The sequence below is a fragment of the Polyodon spathula genome, chromosome 7 (genome assembly GCF_017654505.1).
Source record: "Polyodon spathula isolate WHYD16114869_AA chromosome 7, ASM1765450v1, whole genome shotgun sequence".
Taxonomy (NCBI): domain Eukaryota; kingdom Metazoa; phylum Chordata; class Actinopteri; order Acipenseriformes; family Polyodontidae; genus Polyodon; species Polyodon spathula.
In genome coordinates, this window is record NC_054540.1 from 22,747,419 (window position 1) to 22,759,970 (window position 12,552).

The 12,552-nt window shown below is 36.0% G+C and overlaps 1 protein-coding gene across 1 annotated transcript in view; it reads left to right on the forward strand.

The window, feature by feature from the left end:
- Window positions 1–12,552, forward strand: part of LOC121318358 (membrane-associated guanylate kinase, WW and PDZ domain-containing protein 2-like) — a 208,162-nt gene that overhangs the window by 110,035 nt on the left and 85,575 nt on the right. The window lies entirely within an intron of this gene.

The window sequence follows — 12,552 nt, forward strand, 5'->3', positions numbered from 1 at the left end:
AAATTGGCTTTTTCAGACATAAAACAGCATATAAAAATATATATGTTTTAATGTTTTTAATATTTTATAAGGCACACATTAAATTGATCAGAACTAGAGTCCTATAAAATAATAGGCGGGTTGATTTAAAATTGACAGATTAATTTGAGAAAGCAGATGGGAAAAGCAGTGATTTTAGTAGAGTGTTATTTGGTTTGCATTGGAAGTACTTTGAGTGCATTTTCAAAAACCGTGGGCATGCATGTACTACTGGATCTCTCATGTAGAATAAGGTCTGTTTATCTCTCTAGTTAATACATGTGTGTTTTGTGTAATTACGCAGTATTTTAAGCCCCATTGGGCTAGCCATGATATGAACATTGTTAGAATGTATCAAAGTACTGTATCCTTCAACCACTTCATTACTTTGAAATGCCAGAAGTAGTAATTTCATTGTAATCTCCATTTTTTTCTTCAGTAATTTATTGAGTAGCAAAGTCTAGCAGATGCATTTCTCACTGTTTTGCGCCGAGACTCACCAATGAACTGTTTTCAATAGCTTAACCACTAGGTCTTACTCAAGTGCACTGTATGTTCAAGTGATCTGTAAAAATCCTTGAAGCTACCCAAGAGAAATATGAGCCTTTTTAAGTTCTTCCAAAGCAGTGTTGCCTGCAGATTTGAGTAAAACATGTCCAAATCCCAGCTGGGAGCATGGTTTGTATCACATTGTATATCCATCCTTTAGTGTTTCCACTTTTTGGAAGTGCTTGCACATAAGATTGATTTAGTATCACCTATAGGTAGTGCATGTATAATACAAAAGCAGATTTTGTTGTTATATTATAGAAAATATAATATCAATTCAGCTCCAGAGTGATGATTACAACTTTCAAAAAAACTACCATTTAATTTATTATTAGTATTTTAGAATCATTCATCATTCTGTTTTACAGATGCAAAAGCACACACTTCAGCAGGAAAGTATTTAGTATAATCCACTAGGTTCCTCACCAAGGAAAACAGTAAAAAAAAAAAAAAAAAAAAAAGTTTATTTCCAGATTAAAGCTAATAAAATTAAACCTTGTTGGCTTTTGAGAACCTTACTTGTATGTAATTGCTATGAATAACAAACTGACAGGAACTGTAAGTTGTCAGTTAATTAGTTTGAATGGTATGTAATGGCTAGTCATAATGTCCTTGTCTCAGTGGGGGCATCATTAATAGTGTGTTTACAGACATTCCTACTTGTGTTTCTAATCGTCTTTGACATTAAAGTAAACAGCCCAGACTGCCGGTGGATATACTCATTACTAATATACTCAGTTCCCTTCTGTATAAATGGGGAAGCTATAGGGACTTAAAGGGGTACTTTATATCATCTATTTTCTGAATATTTTAATTTCTTACAAGAAGCAGACCTTGTGGTTGAAAAAAGACATTAATTAGTAAGCCATTTATCTAATCAGAAACAGTAGTGGATAATGATACAGAACACAGAGAATGAGATATTAAACAGGTGTGAAATTAAGTATTAAGAAACGTAGATGGTACAGTAAGTATACCTTTAATATTTAACACCATATCTGTTAATAATGTTATTGTTATTTGTTAAATTTAAGCAAGGTTTGACTTCCGGGGGCGCGTGCTGCGAAGTGGTCACACAGCGTTGAGCTCCTGACTGTTAACCCCTATCTTCGTTTACATATATAATTATTTTGCTGAACCACATCAATTTCTTTTATTATTATTTATTATATTATTAAATAAAATAAACAAAAAAAAAAACAAACACAGGGCTCGGTTAAGGATTACATTGATGAAAACGGAGCCATGCTTCGATCACTTGGAGGATATCAATGCTCATGCTAAAAACATGGAGAAGGTGTGCGCTAAAGTGGAGGTTTTGCAAGGCATTTTTTGTCAAATAAAAAAGGACAATAACCATTGCCTTACCCAAATTGAGATATTCCAAATGACAACTAACAATTTGGAAGACAGATCACGTCGGAACAATATAAGGTTGGTAAACTTCCCAACGTGCCTTGAGGGTGATGACCCATTCGTTAACTACAGAAGATGCTGCCTTGCTGGATCCCAGACCTCGCTTCGGCTGCCCCATCACTTACTGAGATCGACAGAGTCCACAGTGTTTACATGAATCATTTAAACATTTCAGACAGGCCCCATACGTTGCTGTTCAGGGTTCTACGTTATGCTATTCTGCAGGGCACAAATCCTCTATAATTGTTTCACATTGACGATATGTGTACCAGTACACCTTTCTCAGTTTCCAGTATCTACTTCATAGTTAATCTCAATCCCCTAGCGTAGCAATCAACAATTCATTTGTTATGAATTAATGCTAGGAATCCATTTTAAAAGCAAGTACGTAAAAGACAAGATTTTTGTTCCTGTTGTTTGAAATGACCACAGATAAACTGCAGCTTTAACAAACTGTGCCCACAACTACTGAGCTAAACATCTTAGTTTAAAATCAAAATTTAAACCACTGTACTCACCAGACATGAAGAAAATGTCATCAACATGAAACATAACATGAACATGAAATGTCTGCAGCAACTTTACACAAGAAAATCCAAGAAAGTTTTCAGTCGTTTGCTAAAAATCCAAACATTCCTGCAGAAAACAAAATATGGTCCAATTGTGATTAAACAAGTACTTTTTCAAAGTCTCGCTGAGGTGAAATCAGCTGTATTTAATAAATAAATAAATAAATAAATAAAAATCTGCACCTACAAGTGTTTTTTATTCAGAAAAATGAACATGTTGATGTGTTGGGGGGGGGGGGCTGCTGGCGGTTACATGGGTTCTCTGCTTTATCTGTTTGTTTGTTTTTTTTGTACCTTAAATGTCCTTGTGTCCTTACATGCTTTGAAACTTTCAACTCATGCTGTGCCCTGGTAGGAATGTTTCAGATTCTGTCATTGTGTTTGGGATATTTTGATTATGGCTAATATTACAGTTTTAACCCTCAATGTTAAAGGGCTAAATTGACCATATAAGCATGTACAGGTCCTGGGTCTTTGCGCAGGAAAAATGTTGATGTACCGTTATTATAGGAGACACATTTATTGCCAGAGGATAACTTTGTCTTCAGAATAGTGGTTATAAACTAGCTGTTTCTCCTGGAGATGGGTCTCGAACAAAGGGAGTGTCAATTCTGATGAAACTAAACATACATTTAACAATTGAGAGAGTCAGCTCCTATCATACTGGCAGATTGACTTTCTGCTGTGTCTCCATCCAGGGTAAAAAAGTGGCGTTTGTTAGTATTTATGCACCCACCATATTTGACCCTCTATTCTTTCCATGGCTAACCACATAATTATTACCATTAGTAAAGTATTCACTGGTTATCAGGGCTCATATGAACACTTTTTTTGATAGCAAACTGGATAAATCCAATATTTCTATCACTAATGCTCAGTCTTTAGCTTCAACAGCACTCGGGTATTTTTGTAAAGATTTCAATTTGATTGATAGATGCCAAACATAGACTCAAACTGCCAAAGATTATACGTATTCTTCACCTGATCATAAAACATTCTCAAGGATCGATTTATATTCTTTCCTCCCCTGATCTAAATTCATTCACTGGGAATGCAGAGTTTCTCCCTCGTTGTCCTTCAGATCATAATGCAGTTTTAACCACATCCAGGGTAAACCGTCCAGATGGAGGTTCAATACTACTCTTCTCCAAAGTGATTAATTTCTCTCACAGCTTAAACTTAATTTATGAATATTAACAAGGGATCGGTATCTGATCCAGCGTTAGTCTGGACAGCTGTCAAAGGTTTTGTGCTCAACAATACGATTTGATTTTACTCTCATCTAAAAAAATCTCAATTACAGTTAATTTCCGAAATTAGAGCTGAGTTGTAGTAAACTGGAAAAGGCTCTGAAATCTAATTACACCAGGGATGTTGAACTTAACAGGAAAAGTCAGAACTAAATAAGCTATTAAGGCAGCGGACTGAGTTTCTTATACATATCACCAAGCATAAATATTACTCAGAGGGGAGTCAACTGAGTCGCCTTCTTGCTCTAACTCTAAAGCGTCAAGAAGGCAGATGTAATATTAAATCGATTAACTCCGAGGAGTCTGAGCAGCTGGACTCTCCAATCTCATTAGGCAAACTATATCAAGCCGTAAAAACCACTAAAAAAGGCAGCTTTCCTGGAATTGACAACTTGCCAGCTCAGCTATATGTAGTAATGTGGGCCCAATCGTGTTATCCACCATAAATTCTGCCCTTGCAAAGGGTTGCTTTTATTGAGACTGTAATACCGCACTAATTACTCTGCTCCTTAAACCTGGCAAGAACATCCAGGAATGTGCAAGCTACAGGCCTAATTCCTTAATCAACAAAGACATTAAAATCTATGCTCAAGTTATTGCTCTTCGTTTGGAGAAGGTTATCAGTGGTTTGATTAATCCTGACCAAACTGGTTTTATTAAGGGTCGATTAGCATCAGACAAAATTCGTCGCTTATTACATGTTATTGCTAAAGCTAGAAAATTGAATTCACCCAGTAGGCTGTTATTCCTCAATGCTGAAAAAGCTTTCAGCTGTTTGGAATGGCAGTATTTGTGGTGTGTTTTAAAGAGATTTGCTTTCGAAAATTTTTTATTAGAATGATACAAGTCTTGTACTGTAACATTTCTGCGAGAGTTTCCACTGGTGGAATATTTTCAGACTTATTCTGTATTTTTCGTGGATCCAGACAAGTGTGCCCTCTCTCCCATCTGCTTTTTGACTTGTCATTAGAACCCTTGGCCCAATTTATCCATCAAAGCACTTTAGTTTCACAAATAAAAATTGGATCATTATACGCCAATGTTACGCTTTTATATGTGACTGATTTAGAGTGCTCTCTTCTGAATATATTTAAATTTTTTTTAAGATTTTGGTTTAATAGCTGATTATAAAATTAAGTGGTCAGTGTTAATGCTTCTCAACACAGAGGCAGGCAAAATTAATATCCCTCCCACCATTCCAGTCGCACAACAAGTAACTTGTTTAGGCACTGAGATTCGTTCCTCCACATCCACAATTGCAAAAAATAATTAAAATGTTTTAAAAAAAGATAGAGGGTGATTTGAACAGATGGAAGTTATTAACAGCATCAGTTCATGTCTGTATTGCCTTGATTTAAAATTAATATTCTCCCATGTATTCATTTTATTTGTCCAGTGCTACTAATGCCTCCATCAGTGAACTATTTGTCAAAACTCAATTCCTTGTTAAAGTTTGTCTGGAATGGTAAACGCCCTCGAATTAAATGGTCTGTATTACAATGCAATAAAGCACAAGGCGGTTGGCCTGCTCAAATTTTAAGTTATACCAGTGGTCTTTTCTAGTACGTACATTAAACCATTGGATGAACCCAGCTTTACATTCTTTTTGGAAAGAGAACACAGAAAATACTGTGTTTCTTGTATATATATATATAATATATATATATATATATATTATATATATAATATATATATATTATATATATATATATAATATAGATATATATATATATATTCCAGTGAGTAATTTTTTTGACAAAAGGTTTATTAAGTTACAGTGTATATTGTAGTGTTTCTTCCAACTCTGTAAAATGGTGTGGACCCAGTGATACAATCAGCCCTCACTAATTCTGGTTATATACAAATAAATCATCTGGCTTGCAGTCAGCTTAAGACAGGAAAGGGTTAAAGAAAAATTAAAAACTTTGTTATTTAGTAGATGTATTTAGTTATTCATGCTTTGTTACTCATTAGTGTATTTATTTTAAGATGCTTTACAAGTAAAACAGTCAGATTTACAGTACATTTATTTTAAACATCTAGTGACAGTTGTAACTTAAGAAAATAACCATACACTGTGATACAATTAACATAATCTACAGGAAGATGATTATTCCAATGCAACACTTGTCTGAATAATAGACATCATTACAAATGGTTTTGCCTTAGAGTGCAGCACAGTAAGATGGGCTTGGCAGATGATGGTGGCAGCTGCTTGAGTATGTAAAAGAGCAAATGTGGCTTTAAGTACTGCAGCTAGCTATTTTCTCTGAGCTGTGCTTCTCAGGCCCCTGGGAAGAAGGAGCCATGTCAACACACAAGCTTTCTCATTTTGACATTTGGTCTTCTTACTGTTTGGTTGTTAGCGCCCTTGTGGTTTTATGCAATGACTTTATCCTTCAACGAACGTTTTGCTCTTTGCCTTTTTATTGATTTATTTTAGTTGAATTTATGAACAGCAAAGAGGAGAAAGGAAGATATTATGTTGCACCCTGTAGCACATTTCTTGTGATTCGGTTCAGTGAATGTTGCAGGACAACAAAGGGTAGTCTAACAGGGCTGGCAATCAATGCTTAAGAGGGAAAAAAAAAAAACTTAGGAAAGCAGCCAAAACCTAAAAAAAAAAGGTTTTCAACTCCTTCCAAAACCAATGAAGGGCATGTGATGTTAGAGCTCATTCTTGTGTCTGGCGTTGATGCTCACATATATAAGTAAAGCACAGTAGAGCTTCTTTATTTGTGATACTAAAAAGTCTACAGTTGACAGCAAGCACTGTTGATTCTAGGATGAGTGTCTTAATGGTAGTATGTGACAACTTGGTACATGGAATTGAATTTTTATGGATTGAGAACCCAATTATATTTCTGGGTACTGAAATCATAATGACCACTTTTCACCATATTGGACATTTTATTTCATCCTTTAACATTACATTTGCTTTTCAAACCACATACAGTAATTGAATTGCCAATATACAGAATAGGCAATTATTGCTGAATACCACTGGACAACAATTTCAGCATAATTAATGTGTGTTAGCCTGGACTAATGTTTATCCTTTCCCCTATATTGTGGATGCCTCTTTTATTATGTTGCAACATTTGGTAACATTCCATTCCACAATAGATTACAATCATCGGTCCTGAAAAAAAGAACTGTTTTGATATCTAATCTGTATTCTACTGTACTGTACCAAGAGGAACACTTTGGCTCCTAAAACCAAGTTTGTCAGATAACTGATTGAAAACTAATTGAGAACTGTCTTCCTTCATTAGGGCCTGTACAGAGAAAATAGGACACAATCTCAAATTCAATTTGAATCCGTTTCAGTGGAGCTGTTTCAATGTATTAAAATATTCAGTATGCCCCTCATTTTTTAAACAGTTGCTTTCTGGATCATTTTCACAAGATGCCATTACTGCCTCTTTTTTTTTTTTAAATGTCTTTCCCCGAGCCCCTACACATTCTGTCACCTTGCTCTGTCAAGTCTGCATCAAATAAGCCTACACTAGTCCATTTTTCTTTCATTCCAGAGAAAATAAAACAACCTTTGAAGACAGAGAGGGGTTTAATTCAATATAGAAGCAGTTGTTGTCCAGTACCTAGAGGCTCTGTTAGCAGTTACAGAGGTCAACAGGGCTTTCTTTTCTTTCAGACCTTTTGTGTTTCATTTATATATCTGTGTTTAATTCAGTGTTGTTCTTGGTTTAACTGTGGGTTCTAACCCTGTTGCATCTGCCCTCCTGTAATGGTGTTAACTGCTTGGACCTTTGCACCAGTCTTTTTTCATGAGCTGGCCATATTGTGCTAAGATTGCAGTGGTTAAGGTTAAAGGTGCCCCATTTTCATTTTCAGGTGAACTCTGAAATCAATACAGTAGCATTGAACACTTCCTGTCATTTTTTATTTCTTTCTGTGTTTTTCCAAAAATTACTTTGCCATATAGTTGAGAAAGAAATAGCAACTCAATATGTAGTAGATATGCTAGTAAAATGTTACATTACTAAGCACAGAGCATACTATATTACAAAAGCATATTGTAAAGTATATACAATGATAATCCTTCATTATATATTATATTTCTGTGAAGAGCTACAGAACTTGCTTTTTTTTAGTATCAGTGAAGCAATATGAAAAAAATAATAGCATCGGTGGTATGATGATGGTCTGTTTTGATAAGAGGGCGAGCATTAATTGCATTATTATAGAAATGTTATGCAGTCTAATTATTCAAACAGTTGTAAAATCCAAATTGCTAATTTGTCCTACATACTGTATGTAAAAGAGACAAGAAATAGTTATGTTCACACCAAACTGATTTTATTCCAAGTACAGTATCATGTTAATTCAAAAAATCAATATTCTGTTTTAATAATAAAATAATAATAATAATAAATAATAATAATAATAATAATAATAATAATTTATTATTATTATTATTAGCTAATAGCAGTAGTTTGTACTTATCTGACTGGCAGCAGTAGAAAAAAAAAGACCAAACAATGCATAAAATGGAAGCCATCTTCTGTTAGTTTTTCTTTAAAAAAAACAAAAAAAAAATATTGCATTGCTCGTCTCAGTCCCAGAATAGCAAAAAAAAAAATTAAATCTGGCTCAACAAAAGACATTAAAGTTGAATACGGCATCCTCCACAATTAAAATTGGTTGTATGTTATCCATTTGCGATCGCCTCAATAATCAACTGTGTTATGTTTTCAGCCCGAATTTTATCGCATTTCCTAACATTTCGCTTGCATGTTTGTGCCCCACCTCCTCCACGCTAGATCTAGCTTCATAGAAGCAGACTAGTCACGTGACCAAAAGCATGCTGGACATCGGGAGGTGAATATCAAATGACAATGACAATTATTTGCAATCAGTCACTTCTTAATATTTGACCTGCACATTTTTGACAAAGTTTAAATGATTAAGCAAAATTAAAAACATTTGACACTTTACTAACATTTAAACGTTTAAACTATAAACGATTTACACCCCTACTTTTTACTATTTACTGTAAATTAAATGTGTGCCACCTTCCAAGTCTTTCACATGTCATGAGTATTGCCAGTTTAATAGAGCTAATATTGGAGCTGCTATTTTTAGTGCATGTAGGTCTTAGATGATTCATTTATTAACACAAAATCTCATTTTCTGGTATTGAACACTTAATAATTGCGGTGTCATGACTTGGATGTTAACTGCTGAATGTGCATGTGTTGCATTGGGAGCTACCAAAAGGTCCTCTAGTGCTGTCATGTTTTGTATGTGGCTATCAGGCAAGTTGTGTTGCACAGATCATGCTGTACAACTTTCACTGGAGATATTGCGAGAAACAGCTGGGGAGAGAGTCAGGAAAGGCTACAATACATTGATATTGACGTTAGAAGCCTCTAAAGGGGAACTGCCGTCTCTTTTGGTCATGTATATATGACGATAATAAGTGTTGAATTCAGATTAGTATTATATTTAATTATTAACATTATAACTTAGTTAGGATGTGATTGTTTTATTTACAATGTAATATTGTGCCAAATGTCGCTTTATCAGTGGCGCTTGATTGTACATTTGGACCATAACTGCTTGGTTGAAAGTACAACTGGTGCCGAATGCAGTTTGCATGCTGTACAGTATGTAGGAGTGTACGAAAGTCCCCCAGCCAGTTGGTGGTGCTGGAGGTTTGTTTGCGTGCTGATGCTGGGGGAGCAAAGTTTTCAGGGCTTGTAAAGACCGTATTGTGCCAGGTTCATATACTCACTGCAGTCTTTTTTTTTCGTTATGCAGCAAAATTAAATTTGCCAGGTGTACGTCAAGCTCGGACACGGGTATTTCTTTCAGATTGTTCTCCAACCTCTGTAGATACGTAGACCCAAGTCAAATGTAGTTTTCTTGGATGTGTTTACATTTTCATTTTGACTAATTAAAGCTTTTTGAGCATCAGTGTCAGCTGGGTGTTGAAAACACGGCAAAGTTGAGTTTGAGAGACGTGTTTTGCTCGAGCTGATATTTTTGACAGAAGTCGTCGTATTGCCTGGTTAACTGTCACAAAAGTGATTGCCACCCTCGCTGTAAGAACCTGTTGGGGTCCAAGCCTTTTGTCTGTTATATCGAGGGGTTCGTTATAGCGAAAGGACAATCTAAATTAACGATAAACTGTTGGAGTAAGTTAATGAGATGATACTGACATTCAATCTGACATGAATCATTTTAAAGTGCACCAAATCTTAATCCAACATGCAAGTCCCAAACTGCCAACTCGACATGAAGTTTGACGTGAAAAGTTAATGAGATCCTCAATTTTTTTTCGTAGTTTTATTTTTCTTTAATCAATTTTGCTTTGCCACATGGTTGCTGTACACGCCTGACAACCTATATTCACAAGAGATATTCCTCCATTACTCTCTTTTTTTTCAAAACTATAGCTTCCAGCTTTGTTGCAACATAAAATGATTTTTGTTTGAGGCAGTACACAGCACGCGCTTCTTAATAAGACAAAAAGTAGACTTTCCTGCGGAGGTGGCACCCCGTGTGTACAGACCAGCATGTTGACAGTGTTTGTTTATAGTATCTTTTTTGGTTTTATTAATTTGGGGTCCAGCGGCCAGGTTCGTTATAGCCAAAGGTTCATTATAATGAAGGGCGTTACAGCGAGGGTGTACTGTAGTTATATATGGTATACATATTCAGCAGCATATGTACTTCTCTATAATAGAAAACCCCTACCCCATGCAAAAGCACATTTCATTATATGTTACGGTATGCCAAATGGTAAAGGGGTTCATGCTTTTAATAGCAGGTCACGTGTATTTTAGTGTTAGTGACCACTGCGGAGGTCGTGATAAACAACCCTGCAATCCCATTACCTGCTAGTAAAACGCTGACAGGGTGGTCATTAATACATTTTTAAATCAATATTATGTTCAATGAAATGGTTATTTGTACGCTTTTGGTTATATTTTTTCTTTAGTTACAATTTTATGATTAAGGTTCACCTAGTCATGGGATTTCCTTGCTTACATTTAAAGATACTGCCTTTTGTTTGTTTACGGGCTGCAGGAAGAGGGCGGCAGTCTTCCAACAACCGCCTGTGAGTCATGGCAGTGACACGGGGAGGTGGGAAAGTGTGTGTGTGGACTTTCCCCCTCTCAGGGTGGCCCTCTCTGAATGGCTGTTGGAGGCTGGGAGGCGTGTCTTGGGTGATTGTTGGTCCTATAAAATAACGCTCTGTTGTTTCCTCAGGTCTGCCCACTTAGACGCGCTAAGGGTGCGGACGCTTTGATTCAGGACCGGGAATCAGCGAGACAGAGAGAGAGAGCGGGGAACCCTTGGGCAGACCCCGGCGTATTGTGAAAGAGCAGGCGAGATAGCCGAGAGAGTAGGACGGTGATCCGGGTCGTGCGGGTAGCGGCGACCGGGATAACGCTGCCGAGTGCAGCACCTTTTATTTGTAGTTTTATTACTGTTTTATTTTCCCTTGTTCTTTTCGCCTTCTGGTTTCATTATTATTTCTTTGAGCACCTGCGAGTGCATTTGCTGTTCGTGTACCAGCTGTGGTATTTCCGTGGTGCTGTCTATCATCGTTGATAGGCAGCCCACGGTCACACTCTATTATTTGAATTACCCACACCCCTTCCACACAGTCACACTCTATTATTTATGCTTGACTGTGTGCACTTCTCTCATGCTGTTATCTATGCTTCTAGTGTCTGTACTTACACTGCAGATGTGTTATCAACTTTATAAGTAGCTCAGATGCCCATTTAAGTAGTCAGGACTCCAATTTCGTTAAATAAAATCTTCTTTGGTTAGAGGTTTCTCATAACGGTAATCCACCATTCTTGTTTTGAGTTTCAAATTATAGTAGTGGCAGATTACTGCATCAGAACTTGATAAAAGTGACAAGGCTTTTTGTCTTTGCCAGTGAGTTACAGACCAGCAGTCCTCCACCCTTTTTGGCTGAGCCAGTGACCAATGTTCCGTCTGGTTTATAATACTGATTATGTACTGAGTGAGTTTTAAAAAAAAAAAAAAAAAAAAAAACTTTCTCGAGGTTGTTATGGAAACATCTTTTCTGAAAGCCTGCAATTTTAGGTGGATCAAAATAAATATGAATCACGTGTTTGGCTTTTCATTTTTAAATGTACGTTCAACTTTAATGTTCTTGATCATTACCTAACGCATTTGAATCTATTCTCTAGCATATTATTTGTACTATATGTTGTATTTAGTCATTAAATTGGCTGCAAAGTGATGAACTTTAAGCCAGGTACACTATCTATTTATTATCAACACAGTTGTACCCAATATATGATTCACAAAAAATCGCCAGTCATTTTCAAACCATATGCAGTATGTAAACAGGCAAGCGAGCAAAGATATTATTAGCAGTAGAGCTTATTTACCATAACAGATTTAAATAGGAGAGAAGGACAGTTTGTCCATTAAAAAATGAATTCTGATGGTTTTTGCAATAAATAATTATTAGTTTAGATGTATGGGTATATACAGTATGTAGATTTATATACCATGAGAATAAGTTGAACCCTGTTTATATTTAATTGAATTATTTGATGCATGGCAATTGAATCTGCACTTTACATGTTTTCACTTAAGCACTTTACATTGTGCTTAAGTAAAAAAAAAAAAAAAATCCCAGTGAAGTGCTCCTTTGAGTTTTTACATTCCGTATTTAATGAGATGTCAGCTGGGACCTAGATGTTTTGCAGCAGTGGGTGTGTCATTGATGTCCC